Source organism: Athene cunicularia (genome assembly GCF_003259725.1).
Source record: "Athene cunicularia isolate RWA chromosome 1 unlocalized genomic scaffold, athCun1 chr1_part2, whole genome shotgun sequence".
NCBI lineage: Eukaryota > Metazoa > Chordata > Aves > Strigiformes > Strigidae > Athene > Athene cunicularia.
The window spans coordinates 76,222,451-76,233,116 of NW_020799092.1; the positions used below are offsets into that span (position 1 = coordinate 76,222,451).

General features: G+C 43.2%; 1 protein-coding gene across 2 annotated transcripts in view; it reads right to left on the bottom strand.

Annotated features, from left to right (window-relative positions):
• Positions 1 to 9,042, bottom strand: part of CAMK1D (calcium/calmodulin dependent protein kinase ID) — a 128,967-nt gene extending 119,925 nt beyond the window's left edge. For both annotated transcript variants that reach the window (XM_026863981.1, XM_026863973.1), the window contains exon 1: positions 9,025 to 9,042. The gene's annotated coding sequence lies outside the window, so the exon portion shown is untranslated. The remainder of the gene's footprint in view (positions 1 to 9,024) is intronic.
• Between the last annotated feature and the right edge of the window lie 1,624 nt (positions 9,043 to 10,666).

The window sequence follows — 10,666 nt, forward strand, 5'->3', positions numbered from 1 at the left end:
TCAGAGCCACCCCACTTTGCCAAACTCTGGTTCAAGACACCTAGAATCATGGCCTTAGTGAGACACAAAATGTAATTGTGATTCATCTTCTATAAATGAAAAGAAGAGGTAGAAGTTGCCAGTGGAGTCGTTTTAAATTCACACCGGGGTCACACATCACAAAAACTTGCCCACCATTAATGCCACTGGTCTAATTTCATATAGCGGAGGCCAAAAATACAGCAACTTGTATTCATAAAGTATTTTAGCACACATCTAAGAGCAAACAACTGCTCTGGATGAGTGCTCAAGAAAACTGTAATTTCTGATAACGTTCCTGTTTCTACCTTTTTGAACTGACATTTTTTGAATACTTGCTTTTCCTCCCTGTACATTCAGATCTGCGTAGAAATTCATATTTGATGATTTCCGCGGCAAGTAAGATTTGAGCTCAGATGCGGCTGCATACCTTGAGGATGCTTCCAGATGGTCAGATGAATCCTACCTTGCATTTACTTGTTTTCCTTTATGCGGTGCTTCACAAATTATAATTCTAATTTGCCAGATACTCCAGTGTTTTGAGTTAATGCCATGGATTTTAACAGCATGAGAGATAAAGGAGCATCCACTGAGGTGCTTGGACTGTGAATGTAAATAGCTCACCCATCATCAAAGTATGGTCACCTTGCAGTTAGAAACTAGCTGGTTCCCAAGAGTACATCACAACAGCTTAGTACAAAACACTGATTTCCCTCAGTTAATATTTGAAGGTTAAGTTAGAGAAGATAGATAAAATGCAATACATTGATAATATTTTGACAAGGACATCTTCACTTTGCTAATGCCACGAGATCTTTAAAGATCCTTTTATATTTTTTTTCCAAATGAAGAATTGACTTCCATGGAAAAAAGCCTTTTAGACAAAATATTCCAGGTTACCTATGAAGAATCATGTGAGGAAAAAGAGAAAACGAAGTATTTTGCCCAACTAACTTACCCAGGACTACATCTTCAGGAGCTTTTAGGCACCAACACATCCATCTGGGCTGCAAGTGCTTTTGAAAATACTCTCCCTGCTACTACTGAACCACCCAAAACCCTGCAATTTCTAAACACTATGTTGTAGAGCTGCTTCAAACAGTGCCACTGCAACCTGTAACTGCACACCTCTGCTGTGGTTTGGGATAGTCTCACAGCTGCACATCCTCGCGTGCAAAGACTAACCCACCTTAGCTTCTGTGAGCTCCATTATCCCAAAGCAAAGGCATGAGCTTGTAAATTAGGTAACTCTTAGCTTTAAACATGTGGGTGTAACAAAGACAGACCTTATGCATCCAGATATAACGCTGAGTCATTTATCAAACTGTTAGATCTTATTAAAGAGCCTTTATGCATCTTAACAATTCTTTCCTTTTAGGTAACAGACAATGGCGCATATAATCAGATGCTTGTACTACTGAAACACAATTGTAACCATCTTCCTGAGTGACAGATACTGGAAAATAGGGTATATATTCTTGTTCTTTAGCTAAGAGCTTTGAAGGGACTCCAGCTTTGTTATTCCAGCTATGCACAGGATGGGGTCCACATAAAACACGCATCTGGTGCAGAAGCAAACTCCAGCTAAGGATGAAAAACCCATTCTGCTAATTTGAAAGCATCTTAGAGCAACTACTTCAGAAAGCAGTTGTGTCTTCCATAACACAATGAATTATTTTCCAAGGCAGAGCTCTGAGCGACAACGTACTTTCATCCCCTCTGACCTGCACTCTTCCTCCCAACATGGCTATGCAATTTTTTAAGTTGAGTCAGGGTATGGGGTGACCTTGAAGAAAAACAATTATGCAAGGGAGATTGGGTAAACCATCGCCACCCAGAAGAGAGGACAGCGATATTGTCACCCAGCAATTACAGTGAAATGACTTAACACACTGTAACCTACTTGAAGGAACACAACTGTCTGTGTACGCCCAGCACGGAGGCAGGCTGAGACACAAAAATGCCACGCACCATCACTAAAGCTATTAAGGAGCACACTGCATGTAAATGAAACTGTGTAAGACCAGAGAAGATGCAAGGGATTTTGCTTGTGTTTACTATGTCAGAGGGGATTTTTCTCTCTCATTTAATGTATTTTAGGACTTTTAAGATGCCTTGATCTGCTTCCCTACATCTGCTTACATCTAATCTAACTTGAAATACAATCCAGGCAGTCCTGGCTGCAAAGGCTTCCCCTGCAAAGTTTCCAGCATCTCAGTGATCAAAAATGGTGTCAGCTTTGTTTCAGGTTTCACATTTTTTTTCAGTTGCATGAATTCTTTGCAGCAAAATGATTTGCTTAACAAGTCAACTGCTGGTGCCAAGGCAGAGCTGTGCTGTGCCATACCCACAATAGATAGAGTCAGATTCACTTTTGCCTGAAACCCGAGAAGGGCAATTCATCCAGTCTGCATCTCCTTGATTCAGGAGATGATCTCACAGTCTAAAGCTGATGTCAGCCTCCAGGCATGCCCAACTGTCCCCCTACCCTAAAGCGTTTTGTAGATCCTGGCTGCTTTCCACGCCTAACCTGCCTCCCTAGCAGCAGAGATGCCTGCAGTAGTGCCCAGCAGTAAGGGCGTCTCCAAGGGTGGGCACCGAGGTCCCACCAGGCACGCAGGTGAGCCCAGCAGATGCACGGGAGCAATGATGAAGTGCACCCATGCAGGATGCCAACAAATATATTCTTGGAAGGGCCCTACTCTTCCACCACTGACATCCACATTGTTAATGGTACCACTGGGTATCATCCCCTAGCTGGTAGCCCGACGCCCAGCACCCTGAGCCGAGCCATCCTCGGGGCTACAGGGCCCTGCTGGGGAGCTGGCTTTTGGGATGCCCTGGATTTGCAGTTGTCAGGACTTGGAGCACGGCCACGCAGGGAGGGCAGAGTCAGCCTTCTGTCACCCCAGTGCAACTGCAATGGCATGAGCAAGCCAGGTTTTAACAAGTAAATCTACATAAAAGCTTTCTCTGAAAGTGATTACTTAATATAACAACCAGCTGTCTCTTCAATTCTTGCTGAGGCAGCCTATCTTCTCACCATTATTCACAGAGGAAAAAAAAAAAAAGGGTAAAAAAGCAGCAAGCCTGTTTTGTCTATAGAGTAAGCAAAGCTTCAGAGAAATAATGTTACCTGACAGAGACACCAAGTGCTTTTAAAATTTTTTCCTTTCCTAACCACCCCATTCATTTCTTTACAGGAAGAGCAGCTCTTACTGCTGTGGTATAAAGAGGTAATTAGTCATTACCCCTTAAACCCTAATCCCACAGCTTTTTGTACATCAGCTACACAATCTAATTACCATTACTTTTATGTTAGCACTTTACAACCCAGGATCTAAGTGTCTCCAATTCAGCTGGCCCTGTACTCCAGCTGCGTGACCTCGCACAGAAAAATAATTACCCCAGGAGAGCATTAGTGGGCATCAGCAAAGCCCTCAGACTGGGAGACTGGACTGGGACCATTGAGGCCTGCAAGGGCTGTATTTTTTGACCCAGAGACAACTGTGACTTGAATAGATGGGTCTGTCCCACAAAGTCACTCAGGAACACTCATCTGAATTAATTAAATGCCCAAATTTATGTTAGGGTACATTAAGCTTCTGCATGGCCAATTTTATTCAGAATTAATGTAGCCTTTGATTCTGAGTTAAATTGCACAGAAGAGTTTAATAAGAGATAACTAATGGGTTTCAAAACTAAATTTAAATTAATCTTCCTAGAGGCTAACGGGTTAGCCCCAGAGGGATGAGCCCTTATAGAGACAAGAATCTGGGACAGAGAGGTTTTAGGGAGAGTTTGTCAACGGGCTACTGAAAAGGAGCAAAAAGCTAACATTTTTTAAAATTACCCTTTTAGTTTTCAGGTAAATCTTGAGAATGGGTGATTTTTCCACATGTGTTATCATTGTTGTCCTCTTTAATGTCAAGAACAGTGCTATCTCCTGGGATGGAGCAAGGAGCCCCTTTGACCATCATCTGATTTATGAAAGAGCAGGAACACTGACAATATCACCCACTTCAGGAAAACCTCTCATTGTTGCTTTTTGAACAGTTTTGAGATGGGTACAGCCCTGACCTCCCTGACTTTGCAGGAGGATGCTTCCCCACCTCTCTCCCTGCTCCTTATTATAGCAGCAGCTCCTGGCTGTAGGTGCAGGCATATAAGGAGCGAGGCAGCCTCTTGGGCATGAATCACTGCCTGAACAGCCAGTCTCCCCGTCTTCCAAGGAAAAAGGAATGGAAAGCACTGGCAGAGTTTTAGCTGACCTGCTAGAAACAGTTCAATCATGCTGTTCAACAGGAAAAATGTCTTCAGTCTGCAATTAGGCATGGATCTGATTTGTAATAAGGAATTTAATGGTACCTCTCCTGGAAGATCTAGGAGAGTAAAGAAGAGGGGGTGAGAGTAGGAAATACCTAAATAGTTCAGAAATTATTTTTAAAATCCCTGTTCAGCAGAAACTAGCTAAAGCAGAGCATGATTTGCTTAGCTAAACAGAAGTTGCTTAACAAGACACTTATTTGTGCACATTACTGACATTAAGTAATCAATACACCTGGGTGCAGAGCTGCACACAGTTTATTGTTCCTCCTCTTGCTTTCCTCTGACTCATCACTGAATCCTGTATGATTGTGCAGGTATTACCCAGGCAGCTATAGTAAGTTTCTTGTGATAAACAGTGATGTAGCTAAGAAAAAAAAAAAAGCCACAACAAACCCCCAAACAAATCAGGCATATTTTTCTCTGCCTGACTCTTACAAGGCTGTTTCTCCTCTATTTAACTAGAACTTCAGACTGGTGCTTCTCTGCAGTCCAACTCTTTGCACCACCTACTGCCTTCAGGAACCCATCTAACAGACGATTCATCTTTCAGCGTGTTCACATCTGCACAATTACCATAAGTGGAAGAAATTTCCCCTATTGTACAGCAAACAATGGAAAGGATTGCATTTACCTTTCTGCTCAAACCCAGAAAATGGTTGCTTTCAGAGCAGATTATGAAACTCCCCATATCTCAGGTCAGGAAAAGTTCGCGTCACACGAAGGCGACCATGTGCTGTCATTCCCCACAGCCAGTTAGTCAAGAGAGCTGTGATAGTCCTGTCCTGAGATGCATTTTTCTTCCTCAAACAGATTCTAAGCCATATCATGTTTTCCACTGCAAAAATAAGTACATTTTAAAGACCCAGAATGATGCAGCTCAGCTTCTCACCTGATTTTGTGATGAGATGTAATATATTGCCCCATGTCCAGCTACAGGCAACCAGCACACCAGCAATCCCTGCACACCAGAACATCATCTAGGCACTAACTGAAGACATTAAGAAAACTCCCGTCCTGATGTGGTACCAAACACAGGTGCCTAGCGGGACTTTTCACACTGTTCTGAAGCATCCCTTTAGGCCTGAGCTCAGTAAGGTGAGCTCAACCTACTCACCGTTGTCACTAGAATGAATAACCATCTAAAATTAGGAACATGTTTAAATTTTTTGTCGGCTCAGGCTCCTGGATTAACTGCAGACTCAGTCTCTCCCAGCACTGTACTCAACAGCGAGCTCCTTCCCACTCTGTCCCCACCCATCTGAGTCTTCAGGGAATGTTGCCATGGATTTCCACGGGACACAAAAGAGTCCATATTGGAAGAACCCTGTTAAGGTTGCTAGGCGTAAATATTGACTTAACGGCTCTTCCGCCTTTTTTCTTTTTTAAGAACAGATTTGTTGGCCATGGCTGGAAAAATAAAATGATGGAGTATGTATGATTCACTCTGGCACTCACACAAACATGCAGATCAGTTGGCTGGCAGCTCGCTCCTCTGTTAGCAGAACATCGCTTCTAAAATGTGTCATTTTGTTTTGGCAGCAAGAGAGTCCAAGCCCACAGAGAGATAACATCTCCTACCTTCCATGTACTTCACATGGGGACAACTGACCTTCCCCAACACAGAACATTTAATTAATTCTTCCAACAGCTTTTTAGTTGAGGCACAGAAGGACTGACAGGACACTGCAATCATTTCACACTGAACTAAGTTTCCAGCCCAGAAACCTCCCTTCTTGCACCCACTCTCCTGACTGCTGACACGAGAAAGGACTGCAAAACAAACTGTTGGTAAAACTTTTTATTTGAAAGTCTTTTGAATAAATGTTGTTTCACAGATAATAAATATTGAGACAGACAATAAATATTGTGACAGAAGGTCACATGGGAAATCAGCAGCAGAAGGGAGAGAGGACCTAAGGGTTTTGGTCATTGGATTAATGCTTTCATCACCAGGTTCTTCTTCCTATAGTACTCCATGCACAGACTTTTAATCCTGAATTTAAAAAAATGTCATTTAAAATATGACTTCAACACACAGCATTCAAACCCTTTTCCATACTGATTCTGCCAAATCTGAACGATTTGGCAGGACTGGCATGGGGATGACCTCCACCAGGGCAGACTGAGGGTACAAAGTATATGTGATACTGAGTGTACCAGTCCTGGACACAGCCAGCACAATCTCTGACTGTCCCTAGAAACCTGCTCACCACACACAGGGGCACAAGCAGCTCACCTGAGAGCTGGTAGAGGCTGCAGGGAGTATATTCAGGATTCCCCAGTAGAACCCCCTTTGACATACAACCAGGGGAACTAACCAAGAGTGGCATTTCACAACACTTGGCAGATGTCTACAAGAAAGCAAGTAATGTCTCATCAGGAAGAAGTCAAAAATCTGATGACTGAATATAGGAGGAAAAAGTCCGGTGTCAGATAAGAGATCCTCCTCTAAAGGATCACAAGGATTTTGCTTGCATTTCATCTAGGCAGGGCGTCCTTGGGGACTTTCATCCCATCAGAGTTTAAGCACGCCCCAAAGACATAATGCAAAACCAGAAAGGCAGACCAGGATCAACACACATGCACATTTATATTTGCTTTGCATCCATTCTTTGTGGCTCTGCAACTTCCTCTCAGGGAATGGGGACCAATTCCTCCTGCCAGGCATCCTGTGTGCACATCCCCTTCAGAAGTGGCAGTTCAGGGCCTGGCACATTCAGGCTGTGGCACCTCGCAGCCATGCAGGGCAACCCAGGGCTCTGGCATCCTACCCACTAATTAGACAACACACAAACTACCATCCCCACTCAGTATTAAGCTACACAAAACAAAAGCAAGGACACTTAGATACCTTTGGAGCTTAGCAACTGCTGCTCAGGATCCACTCCACCTTGCTCAAATCTATTTTTACTGACAGATTTTGAAGCAGAGAATTTCTTGAACGGAGAAACAGGTTGATATCCCCTCTCCTCAACTGTAGGCAGATCCAGTTTGTTACTTTCTAAGCGTTTCCTTGGTGGCACATACAAATTCGATACTGTGTCTGCTAGCAAAGACGTCCATTTTCAGAATAAATACAATGACATGCAAAGTTTGTATTAGCAACAGCCAGGTAGAAGACATCAGGAGATGAAAAAGGAAAAATCTCTCTTAAGTTCCTAATGTGCATAGGAGAAGAAACTGAGTAGATCTAATTGTATGAAATGAAGGAATTTTCCACCCATTCACTCTCCTGCCCTTGCAGCTGGAATAGCACAGACTGGGTGCTGCGTGCTGGTTTCTTGGGAAATCGTTTGCAGAGAACACAAATGTTTCACCACACAGAAGCAAGAAATAAACAAAATGATTTCTCTGCTTTACTAGCCTAGGTTCAAGGTTAATGCAAGGCAATCCTCACTGCATGCCAATATTGCCATTCTCAGACCTCCACATGAGTAACAGGGACAAACCCACATAGACAAAGACTGTTTCAAGCTGCCAGTCATTGGCCATAATTACTTGGTTATGGAGATGGCAATGGTGGAGCTTTATGACAGGTTCTCAGTAACATACACTGCAAGACAACGTGCTGCATTTATCACTGAGTTTGCACTGTACTGACCTGACATTGGCCCAGCAATGGGAAGGCAACTGCAACAAATGCTTGTAGCTGTTTGGAGCCCCACTTATCACCCTCCACGGAAAAGGATCCCCTCTGCCTACTGAGATGGCTGAGTTTGCCCTTGAACTTGGATTAGGGTCTCTGAGCATTTAGTTCAAAAGTATCTAGTTAGTTTTAAAGATTTAGGATCAGTTTTGTCACATGGTGCCCCGATGATTAGCCATCAGCTTCTACGTGACCAGGAACTGGGGCAAGAAGTCCCACTAGGGACAGCAGTGCAGCAGGAATCAGATTGCCCCAGCCCAACCCAGGCTTTTATATAATTGCACTACATTTAATTCAATGAGTAGAAAAGGTGCTTTTAGAAGGTTAAAACAGATTACATGGACAATAAAGTCAAGGGTGACAAGTTCAGATCCAAGTGTCTTAAGTCAGGTGACACGAATCCTATTTTCAAGCCGTAAGAGGAGGAAGATGTAGGGATCAAGCTTCTAATGACTACATTGAATTCATACACTGAATTTATAGCAGTTGTGAGCTGACTTTTTCTCATCCACATATTCCAGCCACAGTGAGGAAAAAATTGCACGCCATAGACAAGCCTGATACAACAGAAGTTGCCCTGGGAAGTCACTTCCAGAAGTGGCAGAGGTACCACTCCATGCTACAGGTTGACACCATTACCTATAACAACTCATAGCATGCCTAATTAGTTTTAGAGCAATTAGTGTATAGACTGTTTTAAGCACTTGGAAATAATAACCCTGCTCCTGCTCTCCTCAAAGCCAGTCATGCAACTGCTGACATTATTAATGAATAAGGTCTTTTTAGGGCATCATAGGTGTTACCCCAGCTTAACTCCTCTTTCCCGCTTTGCTGTCACCTGGCTGTATTAATACAAAAGAAAAGCACAGCATTTCTCAAAACATTTTCAGCATCACTTAAGCTTGGGTGATCTTGCCTGCCTATGATGGGCTGAACAACCTGTCAGTCACACTTGTCAATCACTGTTCCTGCTCCTTAAAACCAGGAGTTTAATCGAAGCGAAGAAGCAGAAATGAAAGTCTGATACTTACTTTCTCAGGACTGCAATTTCATTCTCTATGCTGCTTTCCTTTCCCTTCAGTGCTTTCTTGGGAATGCACTTGACTGCAAAGAGTTTCCCACTTGCTCTCTCTTCAGCCAAAACAACTTCGGAGAATGCACCCCTGAAAAAAAGAAAAATAAAACCCCAATTTTAAGTGGTGTCTTTTCTTTGGCAGCTGTTAACTTTAACATAACCATCAAATCTAGTCCTTCTCGTGTCTTTTGATAGCTGTTCTTGTTAAGCACACCAACGGTATTGTGAGCATCTTTCTTTGCCTTTATGAACATATGCAGGCATTCACATTTGCACAAAACATTAAAGGCTTACGAAATACAACACTTTTAATAAAGAACCATAGCCCAGCAGAGGTATGAGCAAAGCTTAAAACTCAGAATACCATTTCCACACACAGAGGCACAGAGCCTTGTCCAGCTCCTGATTTGATGGATGATGTATTTTTCCCCTTCCTGAAGTTTTAGGGTGTTTATTTCACATAGCAGCATGAAGTCCCTAGGGCTAAATGATGCACTGGTGCCAAGAGTGCTCCCAGTTCCTCAGCGACCACAAGGGGTCAAGGCTTCTGCTTTGGTCCTCTCTGGTAGCCCACAGCATCTCCTCACTGTTGGCTCAACCCTGACTCAGGGAAGCAGCGTCAGAATTTCTCTCTGTACACAGATTTATTCCACCACGCAAACGGCTGTGTGTGTAATCGCTAAAGCCAAAGAATCGGATTAAATCACAAGTCCAAACGTTGCCCTTAATAGCAGCCTCCCTACGGTTACCCCAGAGAGGATTATACAAATAAAGAAACTTCATCACAGCAGCCAGTCTCTAATTGCCAAGAGTGGGCAGTGCCTCTCCTTCATTAGTTTATTCCATAGCGGTGTATTATTTCTTGCACTCTCATCGCTTCCTCCAAGGCATCTGGACCTTACTGGGAAGAAGCCAGGAAAATGTTAGAGTCAGTGTTATATACACTTTTTTTTCTGTTCTCACACTGTTTTCTGAACATTTGAGCATCATTCATACAATGCTGGTCTGAACAGACCTTTTCTTTGGCCTGTTTAGGCCATTCTCATGTTCCAGTGCTTGTTACTGGTTTAGTAAGAAGGTACTGGACAAGACAGAGCATTGGCCTGATAAAGAACAGCAAATCTTTTCTCCTATTCACCAAAACCTCCTTCTGAAGCACCTGATTTGTCCAACAGTCATCAGAGTCGAGGACTTATCTAACCAGATCACACCAGCTGAAGGATCCACCAGCTGAAAGATCCTATTTTATTTATACAAAATAAAAAGAGGCAAAACACTTTCCTTCATCCCCACCCCTGCCTCCCCATCAGTAGGTTATTCTGCTCTTCTACATAGCTCTCTGTGAAACTGCTCGGGAGAAGGCTGAGAAAACATAACTACACTCCAGCCTGCTCTTAAAAACAATGTTTGATCACAGCCTCATTTGGCGACCACTGACTTTCTCTGACTTTCATTCCCCACAACTGCGGCTTATCTAGATGTTGGCGGATAAACAGAAGCATTTTTTTTCCTGGCCAGGTTCTTCCTTTTTAAGTCATGCACTTTGATGACACAACCAAGTGGCTGTGACCTCACCAACAGCTCCCGAGTTGCAAAAC